At 46.9% G+C, this 19,357-nt stretch overlaps 1 pseudogene; it reads left to right on the forward strand.

Moving 5' to 3' along the window:
* The window catches only part of LOC123487260, a 48,248-nt pseudogene extending 38,664 nt beyond the window's left edge, over nt 1-9,584 (forward strand).
* The last annotated feature ends 9,773 nt before the right edge of the window (nt 9,585-19,357 follow it).

Below are 19,357 nucleotides of genomic sequence, written 5' to 3' on the forward strand. Positions count from 1 at the left end.
GCTGGTAGTTTGCCCCCGATAATGCGTTCGGCAGACCGCACCACCCTCTGGAGAGCCATGCGGTTGCGGGCGGTGCAGTTGCCGTACCAGGCGGTAATACAGCCCGACAGGATGCTCTCAATTGGGCATCTGTAAAAGTTTGTGAGGGTTTTAGGTGCCAAGCCGAATTTCTTCAGCCTCCTGAGGTTGAAGAGGCTCTGTTGCGCCTTCTTCACCACACTGTCTGCGTGGGTGGACCATTTCAGTTTGTCGGTGATGTGTACGCCAAGGAACTTGAAGCTTTCCACCTTCTCCACTGCGGTCCCGTCGATGTGGATAGGGGGGTGCACCCTCTGCTGTTTCCTGAAGTCCACAATAATCTCCTTTGTTTTGTTGACGTTGAGTGAGAGGTTATTTTCCTGGCACCACACTCCCAGAGCCCTCACCTCCTCCCTGTAGGCTGTCTCGTCATTGTTAGTAATCAAGCCTACTAATGTTGTGTCGTCTGCAAACTTGATGATTGAGTTGGAGGCGTGCTTGGCCACGCAGTCATGGGTGAACAGGGAATACAGCAGGGGGCTGAGCACGCACCCTTGTGGGGCCCCGGTGTTGTGGATCAGCAAAGTGGAGATGCTGTTTCCTACCTTCACCACCTGGGGGACGGCCCGTCAGGAAGTCCAGGATCCAGTTGCACAGGGCGGGGTTCAGACCCAGGGCCTCGAGTTTGATGATGAGCTTGGAGGGTACTATGGTGTTGAATGCTGAGCTATAGTCAATGAACAGCATTCTTACATACAGTGGGGAGAACAAGTATTTGATACACTGCCGATTTTGCAGGTTTTCCTACTTACAAAGCATGTTCTCCACTCATTACCTGTATTAACTGCACCTGTTTGAACTCGTTACCTGTATAAAGATACCTGTCCACACACTCAATCAAACAGACTCCAACCTCTCCACAATGGCCAAGACCAGAGAGCTGTGTAAGGACATCAGGGATAAAATTGTAGACCTGCACAAGGCTGGGATGGGCTACAGGACAATAGGCAAGCAGCTTGGTGAGAAGGCAACAACTGTTGGCGCAATTATTAGAAAATGGAAGAAGTTCAAGATGACGGTCAATCACCCTCGGTCTGGGGCTCCATGCAAGATCTCACCTCGTGGGGCATCAATGATCATGAGGAAGGTGAGGGATCAGCCCAGAACTACACGGCAGGACCTGGTCAATGACCTGAAGAGAGCTGGGACCACAGTCTCAAAGAAAACCATTAGTAACACACTACGCCGTCATGGATTAAAATTATCCTGCTCAAGCCAGCGCATGTCCAGGCCCGTCTGAAGTTTGCCATGACCATCTGGATGATCCAGAGGAGGAATGGGAGAAGGTCATGTGTTCTGGTGAGACAAAAATTTAGCTTTTTGGTCTAAACTCCACTCGCCGTGTTTGGAGGAAGAAGAAGGATGAGTACAACCCCAAGAACACCATCCCAACCGGAAGCATGGAGGTGGAAACATCATTCTTTGGGGATGCTTTTCTGCAAAGGGGACAGGACGACTGCACCGTATTGAGGGGAGGGATGGATGGGGCCATGTATCACGAGATCTTGGCCAACAACCTCCTTCCCTCAGTAAGAGCATTGAAGATGGAGTCGTGGCTGGGTCTTCCAGCATGACAACGACCCGAAACACACAGCCAGGGCAACTAAGGAGTGACTCCGTAGAAGCATCTCAAGGTCCTGGAGTAGCCTAGCCAGTCTCCAGACCTGAACCCAATAGAAAATCTTTGGAGGGAGCTTAAAGTCCGTATTGCCCAGTGACAGCCCCCAAAACCTGAAGGATCTGGAGAAGGTCTGTATGGAAGAGTGGGCCAAAATCCCTGCTGCAGTGTGTGCAAACCTGGTCAAGACCTACAGGAAAGCGTATGATCTCTGTAATTGCAAACAAAGGTTTATGTACCAAATATTAAGTTCTGCTTTTCTGATGTATCAAATACTTATGTCATGCAATAAAATGCAAATTAATTACTTAAAAAATCATACAATGTGATTTTCTGCATTTTTGTATCTGTGATTAAAATTACAGACTTCTACATGCTTTGTAAGTAGGAAAACCTGCTAAATCGGCAGTGTATCAAATACTTGTTCTCCCCACTGTAGGTATTCCTCTTGTCCAGACGGGATAGGGCAGTGTGCAGTGTGATGGCGATTGCATCGTCTGTGGATCTATTGGGGCGGTAAGCAAATTGAAGTGGGTCTAGGGTGACAGGTAAGGTAGAGGTGATATGATCCTTGACTAGTCTCTCAAAGCACTTTATGGTGACAGAGGTGAGTGCTACAGGGCGATAGTAATTTAGTTCAGTTACCTTTGCTTTCTTGGGTACAGGAACAATGGTGGCCATCTTGAAGCATGTGGCAACAGCAGACTGGGATAGGGAGAGATTGAATATGTCTGTAAACACCAGCCAGCTGGTCTGAACATGCTCTGAGGACGCGGCTAGGGATGCCGTCTGGGCCGGCAGCCTTGCAGGGGTTAACACGTTTAAATGTCTTACTCACGTCGGCCACGGAGAAGGAGAGGCCACAGTCCTTGGTAGTGGGCCTCGTCAGTGGCACTGTGTTATCCTCAAAGCGGGCGAAGAAGGTGTTTAGCTTGTCTGGGGCGGGCGTCGGTGTCGGCGGCGTGGCTGGTTTTCCTTTTTGTAGTCTGTGATTGTCTGTAGACCCTGCCACATACGTCTCGTGTCTGAGCCGTTGAATTGTGACTCCACTTTGTCTCTATACTGATGTTTTGCCAGTTTAATTGCCTTGCGGAGTGAGTAGCTACACTGTTTGTATTCTGCCATATTCCCAGTCACCTTGCCATGGTTGAATGCAGTGGTTCACGCTTTCAGATTGGCGCGAATGCTGCCGTCTATCCACTGTTTCTGGTTAGGGTAGGTTTTAATAGTCACAGTGGGCACAACATCACCTATACACTTCCTGATAGACTCAGTCACCGTTTCAGTGTATTCGTCAAAATTATTTTTCGGAAGCTACCCGGAATATATCCCAGTCCGCGTGATCAAAACAATCTTGAAGCATGGATTCCGATTGGTCAGACCAGCATTGAATAGTCCTTAGCACAGGTATTTCCTGTTTGAGTTTCTGCCTATAGGAAGGGAGGAGCAAAATGGAGTCGTGGTCAGATTTGCAGAAAGGAGGGGCGGGGAGGGCCTTATAACCATTCTGGAAGTTCGACTAGCAATGGTCGGGGATTTTGGCGCCTTGAGTACAACAGTCAATATGTTGATAGAACTTCGGCAGCCTAGTCCTCAAATTTGCTTTGCTAAAATCCCGGCTACAATAAATGCAGCCTCAGGATATGTGGTTTCCAATTTGCATAAGGTCCAGTGAAGTTCTTTGAGGGCCGTTGTGGTATCGGCTTGAGGGGGGATATACACGGCCGGGACTATAACCGAATAAAATTATCTTGGGAGATAAATCGGTCGGCATTTGATTGTGAGATATTCTAGGTCGGGTGAACAAAAGGACTCGAGTTCCTGTATGTTACTACAATTACAACATGAGTCGTTAATCATGAAACACACACCTCCGCCCTTCTGCTTCCCGGAGAGATATTTATTCCTGTCTGCGCGATGAACTGAGAACCCCTCTCCTCCGCCGGCGATGTTTCTGGAATCAGTTCAGTTGCCCTTTGGAGAGCAAACAAAGGATCTGCTTCGGGAAAGTCGTATTCCTGGTCGTAATGCTGGTGAGTTACCGCCGCTCTGATATCCAATAGTTTTCCCCGGCTGTATGAAATTTTCTGAGCTAATAATGTAAAAAAATAATACATAAAAAAACAAAATACTGCAAAGTTTCCTAAGAGCTAATCGCGAGGCCGCCATCTTCGTCGGCGCCAGGAAAGTTGGATGGGTTCCGCTGGTGTACAGCGATCTTTAAGTCATACCACAGATACTCAATTGGATTGAGGTATGGGCTTTGACGAGGCCATTCCAAGACATTTAAATGTTTCCCCTTAAACCACTCAAGTGTTGCTTTAGCAGTATGCTTAGGGTCATTGTCCTGCTGGAAGGTGAACCTCTGTCCCAGTCTCAAATCTCTGGAAGACTGAAACAGGTTTCCCTCAAGAATTTCCCTGTATTTAGCACTATCCATCATTCCTTCAATTTTGACCAGTTTCCCAGTCCCTGCCGATGGAAAAACATCCCCACAGCATGATGCTGCCACCACCATGCTTCACTGTGGGGATGGTGTTCTCGGGGTGATGAGAGGTGTTGGGTTTGCCCCAGACATAGCGTTTTCCTTGATGGCCAAAAGCTCAATTTTAGTCTCATCTGACCAGAGTACCTTCTTCCATATGTTTGGGGAGTCTCCTACATGCCTTTTGGCGAACACCAAACGTGTTTGCTTATTTTTTCTTTAAGCAACAGCTTTTTTCTGGCCACTCTTCCGTAAAGCCCAGTCTCTGTGGAGTGTACGGCTTAAAATGGTCCTATGGACAGATACTCCAATCTCTGCTGTGGAGCTTTGCAGCTCCTTCAGGGTTGTCTTTGGACTCTTTGTTGCCTCTGATTAATGCCCTCCTTGCCTGGTCTGTGAGTTTTGGTGGGCGGCCCTCTCTTGGCAGGTTTGTTGTGGTGTTGCTTAGTTGTGTTGCAGACTCTGGGGCCTTTCAGAACAGGTGTGTATACAGTGCTATGAAAAAGTATTTTCCCCCTTTCTAATTTTCTCTACTTTTGCATATTTGTGATACTGAATGTTATCAGATCTTCAATCAAAACCTAATATTAGATAAAGGGAACGTAAGTGAACAAATAACACAACAATTACATATTTATTTCATTTATTTCATTTATTTCATTTATTTCATTTATTTCATAAACAAAGTTATGCAACACCCAATTCCCCTGTGTGAAAAAGTAATTGCCCCCTTACACTCAATAACTGGTTGTGCCACCTTTAGCTGCAATGACTCCAACCAAATGCTTCCTGTAGTTGTTGATCAGTCTCTCACGTCGCTGTGGAGGAATTTTGGCCCACTCTTCCATGCAGAACTGCTTTAACTCAGTGGCGTGTTGGTTTTCAAGCATGAACTGCTCGTTTCAAGTCCTGCCACAACATCTCAATTGGGATTAGGTCTGGACTTTGACTAGGCCATTCCAAAACTTCAAATGTGTTGCTTTTTTAGCTATTTTCATGTAGACTTGATTGTGGGTTTTGGATCATTGTCTTGCTGCATGACCCAGCTGCGCTTCAACTTCAGCTCACAGACGGATGGTCTGACATTCTCCTGTAGAATTATCTGATACAGAGCAGAATTCATGGTTCCTTCTATTAAGGCAAGTCGTCCAGGTCCTGAGGCAGCAAAGCATCCCCAAACCATCACACCACCACCACCATGCTTGACTCTTTGGTATGATGTTCTTACTGTGGAATGCAGTATTTGGTTTTCGCCAGGCATATTGGGACCCATCTCGTCCAAAAAGTTGACTCAAGTTTGCCAAAAAGAACCTGGATGATCATCAAGACTCTTGGAAGAACGTTCTATGGACAGATGATTCAAAAGTATAACTTTTTTGGGACGACATGGTCCCATTATGTCTGGCGAAAACCAAACACTGCATTCCACAGTAAGAACATCATACCAAAGGTCAAGCATGGTGGTGGTGGTGGTGGTGTGATGGTTTGGGGATACTTTGCTGCCTCAGGACCTGGACGACTTGCCTTAATAGAAGGAACCATGAATTCTGCTCTGTATCAGAGAATTCTACAGGAGAATGTCAGACCATACATCTCCGTTTTGGATAGATAACTCTTCGTGTTGTTTGTTTAGTGTGTTCCAATTTTCCCAGAAGTGGTTAGAGTCTATGGATTCTTCAATTACATTGAGCTTATTTCTGACATGCTGTTCCTTCTTTTTTCCATAGTGTATTTCTGTATTGTTTTAGTGATTCACCATAGTGAAGGCTCAGGCTCAGGTTCTCTGGGTCTCTATGTTTTTGGTTGGATAGGTTCCTCAATTTCTTTCTTAGGTTTTTGCGTTCTTCGTCAAACCATTTTGTCATTGTTATTAATTTTCTTAGGTTGTCTGCTTGACATTTTTAGATTTGACAGGGAAGCTGAGAGGTCAAACATACTGTTTAGGTTTTCTACTGCCAAGTTTACACCTTCACTATTACAGTGAAACGTTTTGTCCAGGAAGTTCTCTAAAAGGGATTGAATTTGTTGTTGGCTAATTATTTTGACTACTTTCCTTCCATCTATAGCATTTCTTAATAATATGCAGTTTGTTCGGCTTTGATGCCTCATGATTCAGTGTTGCTCTGTTCAAGTAGACTGTGATTTTGCTGTGATCTGATAGGGGTGTCAGTGGGCTGACTGTGAAGGCTCCGAGAGACTTGTGATAAAGTAGTCTACAGTCGTGGTCAAACGTTTTGAGAATGACACAAGTATTGGTCTTCACAAAGTTCGCTGCTTCAGTGTTATGAGATATTTTTGTCAGGTGTTACTATGGTATACTGAAGTATAATTACAAGCATTCCATAAGTGTCAAAGGCTTTTATTGATAATTACATTAAGTTTATGCAAAGAGTCAATATTTGCAGTGTTGACCCTTCTTTTTCAAGACCTCTGCAATCTGCCCTGGCATGCTGTCAATTAACTTCTGGGCCACATCCTGACTGATGGCAGCCCATTCTTGCATAATCAATGCTTGGAGTTTGTCAGAATTTGTGGGTTTTTGTTTGTCCACCCGCCTCTTGAGGATCGACCACAAGTTCTCCAATGGGATTAAGGTCTGGGGAGTTTCCTGGCCATGGACCCAAAATGTTTTGTTCCCTGAACCACTTAGTTATCACTTTTGCCTTATGGCAAGGTGCTCCATCATGCTGGAAAAGGCATTGGTCATCACCAAACTGTTCTTGGATGGTTGGGAGAAGTTGCTCTCGGAGGATGTGTTGGTACCATTCTTTATTCATGGCTGTGTTCTTAGGCAAAATTGTGAGTGAGACCACTCCCTTGGCTGAGAAGCAACCCCACACATGAATGGTCTCAGGATGCTTTACCTTTGGCATGACACAGGACTGATGGTAGCGCTCACCTTGTCTTCTCCGGACAAGGTGTTTTCCGGATGCCCCAAACAATCGGAAAGGGGATTCATCAGAGAAAATGAAATTACCCCAGTCCTCAGCAGTCCAATCCCTGTACCTTTTGCAGAATATCAGTCTGTCCCTGATGTTTTTCCTGGAGAGAAGTGGCTTCTTTGCTGCCCTTCTTGACACCAGGCCATCCTCCAAAAGTCTTTGCCTCACTGTGCGTGCAGATGCACTCACACCTGCCTGCTGCCATTCCTGAGCAAGCTCTGCACTGGTGGTGCCCCGATCCCCGCAGCTGAATCAACTTTGGAGACGGTCCTGGCGCTTGCAGGACTTTCTTGGGCGCCCTGACGCCTTCACAACAATTGAACCGCTCTCCTTGAAGTTCTTGATGATCTGATAAATGGTTGATTTAGGTGCAATCTTACTAGCAGCAATATCCTTGCCTGTGAAGCCCTTTTTTGTGCAAAGCAATGATGACGGCACGTTTTTCCTTGCAGGTAACCATGGTTAACAGAGGAAGAACAATGATTTCAAGCACCACCCTCCTTTTAAAGCTTCCAGTCTGTTATTCTAACTCAATCAGCATGACAGAGTGATCTCCAGCCTTGTCCTCGTCAACACTCTCACCTGTGTTAACGAGAGAATCACTAACATGATGGCAGCTGGTCCTTTTTGTGGCAGGGCTGAAATGCAGTGGAAATGTTTTGGGGGATTAAGTTCATTTTCATGGCAAAGAGGACTTTGCAATTCATCTGATCACTCTTCATGACATTCTGGAGTATATGCAAATTGCCATCATCAAAACTGAGGCAGCAGACTTTGTGAAAATTAGTATTTGTGTCATTCTCAAAACTTTTGACCACAACTGTACAGTACTACTGCCAAGAGATGAGCTGAAGGTGTACCTACCTACTGTAGGAGTCCCCTCGAAGCCTACCATTGACTATGTACAGACAGAGCTGCAGGAGTTTTTGTTGGTTGTTTTGTCATAGTTGTGTCTAGGGGGGGCATATTGGGGAGGGAGTGCTGTCACCTCCAGGTAGGTGTTTGTTTGCTGAGGGTGCCAGGTTCTCTCTCTGTCGCTCTCTCTGTCTCGCTCTCTCTCCGTCTCGCTCTCTCTCTGTCGCTCTCTCTCTCTGTCTCTCTCTCTCTCTCTCTCTGTCTCTCTCTCTCTCTCTCTCTCTCTGTCTCTCTCTCTCTCTCTGTCGCTCTCTCTCTGTCTCGCTCTCTCTCTGTCTCGCTCTCTCTCAAACCTGATGGTTTTGGTAAATGTCCATCCCCTATGGATTAATGAACTGTTCTTCTCTCCTCTGCCCCTCCCCCTCCCTCTCCCCCCCCATTCCCTCTCCCTCCTCCCCCTCCCTCTCCGTCTCTCCCCCATCCCGCCCCCCCTCCTCCAGGACATCCATTCACAGGGTGAGGTCATAGCGTGTCTGGAGAAAGCCTTAGTCCGAGAGGCGGGAGCAACAGCACCTGGCTCATCCAATCAGGGAGGAGTGTAAGAAGAGCATCATGCGTGTAGCGGAGCTGTCGTCAGATGACTTCCACCTGGACAGATACCTGTACTTCTCCTGCCGAGAGGACCGAGAACGCTTCTGTGAAAACGTACACTGCTCATCTTCCCTTACATAACCTTACATAACGGAAAGAATGATCTGATGTTTCAGGTTACTAAGGATGTTGACTGGTCTCTGTTCTTCAGGTTACTAAGGATGATGACTGGTCTCTGTGTTTCAGGTTACTAAGGATGTTGACTGGTCTCTGTGTTTCAGGTTACTAAGGATGTTGACTGGTCTCTGTTCTTCAGGTTACTAAGGATGTTGACTGGTCTCTGTTCTTCAGGTTACTAAGGATGTTGACTGGTCTCTGTTCTTCAGGTTACTAAGGATGTTGACTGGTCTCTGTTCTTCAGGTTACTAAGGATGTTGACTGGTCTCTGTTCTTCAGGTTACTAAGGATGTTGACTGGTCTCTGTTCTTCAGGTTACTAAGGATGTTGACTGGTCTCTGTTCTTCAGGTTACTAAGGATGTTGACTGGTCTCTGTTCTTCAGGTTACTAAGGATGTTGACTGGTCTCTGTTCTTCAGGTTACTAAGGATGTTGACTGGTCTCTGTTCTTCAGGTTACTAAGGATGTTGACTGGTCTCTGTTCTTCAGGTTACTAAGGATGTTGACTGGTCTCTGTTCTTCAGGTTACTAAGGATGATGACTGGTCTCTGTTCTTCAGGTTACTAAGGATGTTGACTGGTCTCTGTTCTTCAGGTTACTAAGGATGATGACTGGTCTCTGTTCTTCGGGTTACTAAGGATGATGACTGGTCTCTGTTCTTCAGGTTACTAAGGATGTTGACTGGTCTCTGTTCTTCAGGTTACTAAGGATGTTGACTGGTCTCTGTGTTCCTCTGTTCTTCCAGACCCAAGCAGGAGAGGGCAAGGTCTACAAGTGTCTCTTTAACCACAAGTTTGAGGAGGCCATGTCTGAGAAGGTATGGAGAAAACCACTGTGAAAGACAACACGTGTGCAGATTATTGATATGATAAACATATATATGATTGATTCTATATATGATTATATACAGTATATACAAACATATGGCATTTCTAATCCAATATATTCTAGCATAGTCACAACGTAGACAAACCCACAGGACTCTGTTGCGGGGAGGGAGGGGAGGCTGGGAGGGGAGGAGGGAGGGAGGCTGGGAGGGAGGAGGAGGGGGAGGGGGAGGCTGGGAGGGAGGGAGGGAGGGAGGCTGGGAGGGAGGGAGGGAGGGGGGCTGGGAGGGGAGGGGGGAGGGGGGGAGGGAGGGGGAGGGAGGGAGGCTGGGAGGAGGGAGGGGGAGGAGATTTGTGGTCAGGACTGATAATAAGAATGAGCTACATGCTGTCGGGCTGTCTTTGCTGAAGCTCTTAGTGGTTCCAGTGTTAAACTAAAAGCTTTATTAAAGATCATTAGTAGGGGCAGCCAACAATGAGCAGATCTTTAGTAGGGGCAGCCAACAATGAGCAGATCATTAGTAGGGGCAGCCAACAATGAGCTTAGATCATTCGTAGGGCAGCCAACAATGAGCAGATCATTAGTAGAGGCAACCAACAACCAGCAGATCATTAGTAGGGCAGCCAGCAATGAGCAGATCGTTAGGAGGGAAGCCAACAATGACAGCAGATCATTAGTAGGGCAGCCAACAGTGAGCAGATCGTTAGTAGGGCAACCAACAATGAGCAGATCATTAGTAGGGGGCAGCATCAAGCAATGAGCAGATCATTAGTAGGGCAGCCAACAATGAGCAGATCGTTGTAGGGGCAGCTCAACAATGAGCAGATCATTAGTAGGGGCAGCCAACAATGAGCAGATCGTTAGTGGGGCAGCCAACAATGAGCAGATCGTGTAGTAGGGACGCCAACAATGAGCAGATCATTAGTAGGGCAGCCAGCAATGAGCAGATCATTAGTAGGGCAGCCAACAATGAGCAGATCATTAGTAGGGCAGCCAACAATAGCGATCATTAGTAGGCGGCCAGCAATGAGCAATCATTAGTAGGGCAGCCAACAATAGCAGATCATTAGTAGGGGCACCAACAATGAGCAGATCGGTAGTAGGGCAGCCAGCCGTGAGCAGATCATTAGTAGGGGCAGCCAACAATGAGCAGATCATTAGTAGGGCGGCCAACAATGAAGCAGATCATTAGTAGGGCAGCCAACAATGAGCAGATCATTAGTAGGGGCAGCCAACAGTGAGCAGATCGTTAGTAGGGGAGCCAACAACGAGCAGATCATTAGTAGGGGCAGCCAACAATGAGCAGATCATTAGTAGGGGCAGCTAACAATGAGCAGATCATTAGTCGGGGCAGCCAACAATGAGCAGATCACTAGTAGGGCAGCCAACAATGAGCAGATCATTAGTAGGGGCAGCCAACAATGAGCAGATCATTAGTAGGGGCAACCAACAATGAGCAGATCATGTAGTAGGGCAGCCAACAATGAGCAGATCATTAGTAGGGCAACCAACAATGAGCAGATCGTTAGTAGGGCAGCCAACAATGAGCAGAATCATTGGTAGGGCGGCCAACATTGAGCAGATCATTAGTAGGGCAGCCAACAATGAGCAGATCATTAGTAGGGGCGGCCCAACAATGAGCAGATCATTAGTAGGGGGCGGCCAACAATGAGCAGATCGTTAGTAGGGCGGCCAGCCAATGAGCAGATCATTAGTAGGGGCAGCCAACAATGAGCAGATCATTAGTAGGGCAACCAACAATGAGGGCAGATCATTAGTAGGGCAGCCAACAATGAGCAGATCATTAGTAGGGGCGGCCAACACATGAGCAGATCATTAGTAGGGCAGCCAACAATGAGCAGATCATTAGTAGGGCGTGGCGCAGCCAACAATGAGCAGATCATTAGTAGGGGCAGCCAACTATTGAGCAGATCGTTAGTAGGGCAGCCAACAATGAGCAGATCATTAGTTGGGGCAACCAACAATGAGCCAGATCGTTAGTAGGGGCAGCCAACAATGAGCAGATCTCGTTGGTAGGGCAGCCAACAATGAGCAGATCATTAGTAAAGACAGCCAGCAATGAGCAGAAGTAGCAGGGCACCAACAAGAGCAGATCATTAGTAGGGCAGCCAACATGAGCAGATCGTTGTGGGGGCAACCAACAATAGGCAGATCGTTAGTAGGGCAACCAACAATGAGCAGATCGTTAGTAGTGGCGCAGCCAACAATGAGCAGATCATTAGTAGGGCAGCCAACAATGAGCAGATCATTAGTAGGGGCAGCCAACAATGAGCAAGATCATTAGTAAGGGCAACCAACAATGAGCAGATCATTAGTAGGGCAGCCAACAATGAGCAGATCATTAGTAGGGCGAAAGCCAACAATGAAGATCGTGGTAGTAGGGGCGACGCCACAATGAGCAGATCATTGGTAGGGCAGCTTCGGCAATGAGCAGATCATTAGAAGGGCAGCAACAACCGCGGCAGATCAGTAGTAGGGAACGTAACCAATGAAGCAGATCATTAGAAGAGGCGGCCAACAATGAGCAGATCATTAGTAGAGAGCAGCCAACAATGAGCAGATCATTAGTAGGGGTAGCCAACAATGAGCAGATCATTGTTAGTAGAGAGCCGTAACAATGAGCAGATCATTAGTAGGGCAGCCAACAACCAGGCAGATCATTAGTAGGGGCAGCCAACAATGAGCAGATCATTAGTAGGGGCAGCCAACAATGAGCAGAATCATTAGTAGGGCAGCCAAGCAATGAGCAGATCATTAGTAGGGGCAGCCAACAATGAGCAGATCATTAGTAGAGGCAGCCAACAATAAGGCAAGATCATTAGTAGGGCAGCCAACAATGAGCGATCATTAGCTGGGGCAGCCAACAATGAGCAGATCATTTGTGAGGCACACAACAATGAGCAGATCATTAGTAGGGCAACCAACAATGAGCAGATCATTAGTAGGGGCAGCCAACAATGAGCAGATCATTAGTAGGGCAACCAACAATGAGCAGATCATTAGTAGGGGCAGCCAGCAATGAGCAGATCATTAGTAGGGTAGCCAACAATGAGCAGATCATTAGTAGGGGCAGCCAACAATGAGCAGATCATTAGTAGGGGCAACCAACAATGAGCAGATCATTAGTAGGGCAGCCAACAATGAGCAGATCATTAGTAGGGCCGGCAACAATGAGCAGATCATTATTTGGGGCAGCCAACAATGAGCAGATCATTAGTAGGGCAACCAACAATGAGCAGATCATTAGTAAGGGCAGCCAACAATGAGCAGATCATTAGTAGGGCAACCAACAATGAGCAGATCATTAGTAGGGGCAGCCAACAACCAGGCAGATCATTAGTAGGGCAGCCAACAATGAGCAGATCATTAGTAGGGGCAGCCAACAATGAGCAGATCATTAGTAGAGGCAGCCAACAATGAGCAGATCATTAGTAGGGCAGCCAACAAACAGGCAGATCATTAGTAGGGCAGCCAACAATGAGCAGATCATTAGTAGGGGGCAGCCAACAATGAGCAGATCATTAGTAGGGCAGCTAACAATGAGCAGATCATTAGTGGGGGGAGCGGCAACAATGAGCAGATCATTAGTAGGGCGATAACAATGAGCAGATCATTAGTAGGGGCAGCCAACAATGAGCAGATCATTAGTAGGGCAACCAACAATGAGCAGATCATTATTAGGGCAGCCAACAATGAGCAGATCATTAGTAGGGCAGCCAACAATGAGCAGATCATTAGTAGGGCAGCCAACAATGAGCAGATCATTAGTAGGGGCAGCCAACAATGAGCAGATCATTAGTAGGGCAACCAACAATGAGCAGATCATTAGTAGGGGCAGCCAACAATGAGCAGATCATTAGTAGGGCAGCCAACAATGAGCAGATCATTAGTAGGGCAACCAACAATGAGCAGATCATTAGTGAGGGCAGCCAACAATGAGCATATATCATTAGTAAGGGCAGCCAACAATGAGCAGATCGTGTGGGGCAGCCAACAATGAGCAGATCATTAGTAGGGCAGCCAACAATGAGCAGATCATTAGTAGGGCAGCCAACAATGAGCAGATCATTAATAGGGCAGCCAACAATGTACACAGATCATTAGTAGGGGCAGCCAACAATGAGCAGATCATTAGTAGAGCAACCAACAATGAGCAGATCATTAGTAAGGCAGCCAACAATGAAGCAGATCGTGGTAGGGGCAGCCAACAATGAGCAGATCATTAGTAGGGCAAACAACAATGAGCAGATCATTAGTAGGGTAGCCAACAATGAGCAGATCATTAGTAGGGCAACCAACAATGAGCAGATCTCATTAGTAGGGCAGCCAACAATGAGCAGCTCATTAGTAGGGGCAGCCAACAATGAGCAGATCATTAGTAGGGCAGCCAAAGCAATGAGCAGATCATTAGTAGGGCAACCAACAATGAGCAGATCATTAGTAGGGGCAGCCAACAATGAGCAGATCATTAGTAGGGCAGCCAACAATGAGCAGATCATTAGTAGGGCAGCCAATGAGCAGATCATTAGTAAAGGGGCAGCCAACAATGAGCAGATCATTAGTAAAGGGCAGCCAACAATGAGCAGATCATTAGTAGGAACAACCGCGTGAGCAGATCATTAGTAGGGACGGCCAACAATGAGCAGATCATTAGTAAAGTAACCAACAATAAGCAGATCATTAGTAGGAGCGGCCAACAATGAGCGAATCATTAGTAGGGGCAGCCAACAATGAGCAGATCATTAGTAGGGGCAGCCAACAATGAGCAGATCATTAGTAGGGCAGCCAACAATGAGCAGATCATTAGTAGGGCAGCCAACAATGAGCAGATCTTTTTTTCTCAAGCTGTCCTCATTTTTCCAACTCCTATGCCACATTTGGATGTGTGTTAAAGCTCTTCTTTTCATGTGACAATGACTAAAACTCTCTCTCTCTGTCTGTGTCTCTATGTCTCTCTCTGTCTCTCTGTCTCTCTCTCTGTCTCTCTGTCTCTCTCTCTCTCCCCTTCCTCCCCCTCCTCCTCCTCCCTCCCCAGTGTCGAGATGGCCTGACCACGCGTCAGAAGCTGATACCAGGACTACAGGTCAGCTACTCTCTGACCAAGGCCTGTAAGGCTGACCTCAGGAAATGCCGCTGTAACCTGGACACCAACATGCCCCCCGTGCCAGAGAGGCCCGGCTGTCATATCTGCTGCTATGCCTGGAGTCTGCTGTACACAGGGGTGGGTTATCTGCTGCTATGGAGTCTAGGGGTGGGTTATCTGCTGCTATGGAGTCTAGGGGTGGGTTATCTGTTGCTATGGAGTCTAGGGGTGGGTTATCTGCTGCTATGGAGTCTAGGGTGGGTTATCTGCTGCTGGAGTCTAGGGGTGGGTTATCTGCTGCTATGCCTGAGTCTAGGGGTGGGTTATCTGCTGCTATGGAGTCTAGGGGTGGGTTATCTGCTGCTATGGAGTCTAGGGGTGGGTTATCTGCTATGGAGTCTCTGGGGTGGGTTATCTGCTGCTATGGAGTCTAGGGGTGGGTTATCTGCTGCTATGGAGTCTAGGGGTGGGTTATCTGCTGCTATGGAGTCTAGGGGTGGGTTATCTGCTGCTATGGAGTCTGGGGGTGGGTTATCTGCTGCTATGGAGTCTAGGGTGGGTTATCTGTTGCTATGGAGTCTAGGGTGGGTTATCTCTGCTGCTATGGAGTCTAGGGTGGGTTATCTGCTGCTATGGAGTCTAGGGTGGGTTATCTGCTGCTATGAGTCTGAGGGTGGGTTATCTCTGCTGCTATGGAGACCACAAGGGGTGGGTTATCTGCTGCTATGGAGTCTAGGGGTGGGTTATCTGCTACTATGGAGTCTAGGGGTGGGTTATCTGCTACTATGGAGTCTAGGGGTGGGTTATCTGCTACTATGGAGTCTAGGGGTGGGTTATCTGCTGCTATGGAGTCTAGGGGTGGGTTATCTGCTGCTATGGAGTCTAGGGGGTGGGTTATCTGCTGCTATGGAGTCTAGGGGTGGGTTATCTGCTGCTATGAGTCTGAGGGGTGGGTTATCTGCTGCTATGGAGTCTAGGGGGTGGGTTATCTGCTGCTATGGAGTCTAGGGGTGGGTTATCTGCTACTATGGAGTCTGGGGTGGGTTATCTGCTACTATGGAGTCTAGGGGTGGGTTATCTGCTACTATGGAGTCTAGGGGTGGGTTATCTGCTGCTCTATGGAGTCTTGAGGGTGGGTTATCTGCTGCTATGGAGTCTGGGGTGGGTTATCTGCTGCTATGGAGTCTAGGGGTAGGTTATCTGCTGCTATGGAGTCTAGGGGTGGGTTATCTGCTGCTATGGAGTCTGGGGGTGGGTTATCTGCTGCTATGGAGTCTAGGGGTGGGTTATCTGCTGCTATGGAGTCTAGGGGTGGGTTATCTGCTACTATGGAGTCTGGGGGTGGTTTGCAATCGCAACCAATAATCTGCTCAGACCCCAACCAAGGAGCATCAAAAGTGTGATAAATTTCAGACAACACAAAAATTCATTGAGGTTTTCAGTGACTCCTCTTCTGCTCACCCAAGGACGCCAGAGGACAAAAAATCAGTTAACCACTAACTGATTGAGGAACTGTTTAACCTTACACACTTCCTAGATGCAGTTGCACCCCTAAAAACGGAAAGACATTTGTCATAAGAAACTAGCTGGTATACAGAAAATACCCGAAGCTTTGGAAGCAAGCTTTCCAGGAAATTGAACGGAAATGGCGCCACACCAAACTGGAAGTCTTCCGACTAGCTTGGAAAGACAGTACGTGCAGTACTGCAAGAGCCTCACTGCTGCTCGATCATCCTACTTTCCAAATTAATCGAGGAAAATAAGAACAACCTAAAATTTCTTTTTGATATGTTGCAATTAACTAAAAAGCAGCATTCTTAAGAGAGGATGGGTTTTCACTTCAGCAGTGATAAATTTAAGAACTTCTTTGAGGAAAAGATCATGACCATTAGAAAGCAAATTACGGACTCCTCTTGAATCTGCTGTAAGGCTTAGCTGTCCTGGATCTGCAATTGATTTGCGTAGGCCTGATGGGAGAGACACTTAATGTTTTAGTATATATTTGACACAATGATGAAAATAATCATGGCCACTAAACTTCAAGCTGCATACTGGATCCTATTCCTACTAAACTGCTGAAGGACAAGCCCTGTGCTTGGCCCCTCCCATGTTGAACATAATAAACAGCTCTCTATCCAATCGGATGTGTACCAAACTCACTAAAAGTGGCAGTGATAAAGCCTTCTCTTGAAAAAGCCAAACCTTGACCGAAAATACATAAAAACTATCGCCTATATCGGGTTTCATTCCTCTCAAAAATTTTAGAAAAAGTTGCCATGGCAACTCACTGCCTTTCTGAAGACAAACAATGTGATGAATGTAAATGCTTAGTCTGGTTTTAGACCCCATCATAGCACTGAGACTGCACTTGTGAAGGTGGTAAATTACCTTTAATGGCGTAGACCTTGATCTGTCCTCGTGGTTAATAGACCTTAGTGCTGCCTTTGACACCATCGATCACCACATTCTTTTTTTGGAGAGACTGGAAACCTGCACTGGTTACACGACAAGTTTGGCCTGGTTTAGATCCTACCTGTCTGAAAGATATCAGTTTGGCTGTGAATGGTCTGTCCTCCGACAAAGCAACTGTACATTTCGGTGTTCCTCATGGTCCGCTTAGGACCACTATTGTTTTCACTATATATACCTCGGGGATGTTATTGAAACATAATGTTAACTCCCTTCACTGTTATGCTGATGACACACAGCTGTACATTTCCAATGAAGCATGGTGAAGCTCCCAAAATTGCTCCTCGCTAGGGCGTGTTTCTGTATTATAAGGAAGTGGATGAAGGAAAATTTAACTCGACAAAACAGAGATGGTTTAGGTCCCAAGAAACAAAGAGATCTTCGGTTAATCTGACACCATCTTGATGGTTGTAAAGTCGCCTCAAATAAAACTGTGAAGGACCTAGGCGTTACTTTGACATTTTTTGACGAACATATCAAGACTGTTTCAAGGACAGCTTTTTTTTCATCTAATGTAACATTGCAAAATCAGAAATTTTCTGGTCCAAAAATGATGCAGAAAAAATAATCGTATGCAATTGTTATAGAGATACTGCAATGCTCATTTTCTGCCACGGATAACTACTAAATAAACTTCGGTTAGTGCTAAATACGTGCTAGAATCCTGACTAGAACCAAGAAATTTGATCATATTACTCCAAAGGGTTACAATTGAAGCTTCCTGTTAAGGCAAGCGATTTCGTTACTGTTAACCTATAAAGCGTTACATGGGGCTTGCTCCTACATCTTTCCGAGTTGGTCTGCCGCACATACCAATAGCACGCTAGGTACAAGACGAGGCCTCCTAATTGTCCTAGAATTTCTAAGAAACAGGAAGGGTTTTTTCCTATAGACTTCCATTTTTATGGAACAGTCTGCCTACCCATGTGAGAGACGCACACACGTAACCTTTAAGTCTTTACTAAAGACTTATCTCTTCAGTAGGTCATATGATTGGAGTGTAGTCTGGCCCAGGAGGTGAAGGTGAACTGTGGAAAGGTTGAGCAACGAACAGCCCTTGCTGTCTTGGGGCTGTTTCCACTGGGGTTCTCTGGCTCGAACTCAAGTTGCAGGGGCTGAGTCAATGGCCTGCTGGTGCTCGTTCATGCCGTCCCCTGGGGGCAAGGCACTTGAGTGGGTTGAGTTATGACGGATTTCCTGTCTGGGCTGGCGCCCCGTGGTTTGTGCTGTGGTGAGACCTCTGTGGGCTGGCACTGCCTTGTCTCAGGATTGTGGATGGTTGGGGATATCCTCTAGTGGTGCGTGGGGCTGTGCTTGCGGAGTGGGTGGGGTTATATCTTCCTGTTTAGTCTGTCGGGGTGATTACAGTGTTCCGGACCGCCTCCTGTCTCAGCCTCCAGTATTTATGCTGCAGTAGTTTATAAATGGGGGGCTGGGGTTGAAGCTGGTTATACCTGGAGTACTTCTCCTGTCTTATCCAGTGTCCTGTGTGAATTGAAGTATGCTCTCTCTAATTCTCTGTTCTCTCTTTCTCTGAGAACCTGTGTTCTAGGACCATACGTCAGGACTAACCGGGCATGATGACACCTTGCTGTCCCCAGTCCGCCTGGCCTTGCTGCTATTCCGTGCTTCAAATCATCTTGCCTGCGTCATTTAAACCCCTACCTGTCCCAGACCTGGGTTGTTTTCAATCCTAAATGATCGCTATGAAAAAGCCAACTGAGAGACCTGGAGCCCTAGACCGCGACGCGATCACCTGGCCGTGGTGACTCCTTGCTGTCCCCAGTCCGCCTGGCCTTGGGCCAAGTTATTCCAGTTTAAACTGTTCTGCCTGCGGTTAAGGGAACCTCTACCTGTCCCAGACCTGCTGTTTTAAATCCCCAATGATCGGCCATGAAAAAGCCAACTGAGATTTATTCCTGATGGCTATTTGACCATGCTTGTCACTTATGAACATTTTTGGAACATCTTGGCATGGTTCTGTTATAATCTCCAACCTGCACAGCCAGAAGAGGACTGGCCAACCCTCATAGCCAGGTTCCTCTTAGGCTCTTCCTAGGTTTTGGCTCTTCTAGGGAGTTTTTTCCTAGCCACCGTGCTGGTACACCTGCATATAGCTGTTTGGGGTTTTAGGCTGGGTTTCTGTGCTGCACTTCGAGAATAGGATGTAAGAAGAAATATAAAATAAAATTGATTGATTGATTGAAACA

This window comes from Coregonus clupeaformis, unplaced genomic scaffold (assembly GCF_020615455.1).
Source record: "Coregonus clupeaformis isolate EN_2021a unplaced genomic scaffold, ASM2061545v1 scaf1576, whole genome shotgun sequence".
Classification (NCBI taxonomy): Eukaryota; Metazoa; Chordata; class Actinopteri; order Salmoniformes; family Salmonidae; genus Coregonus; species Coregonus clupeaformis.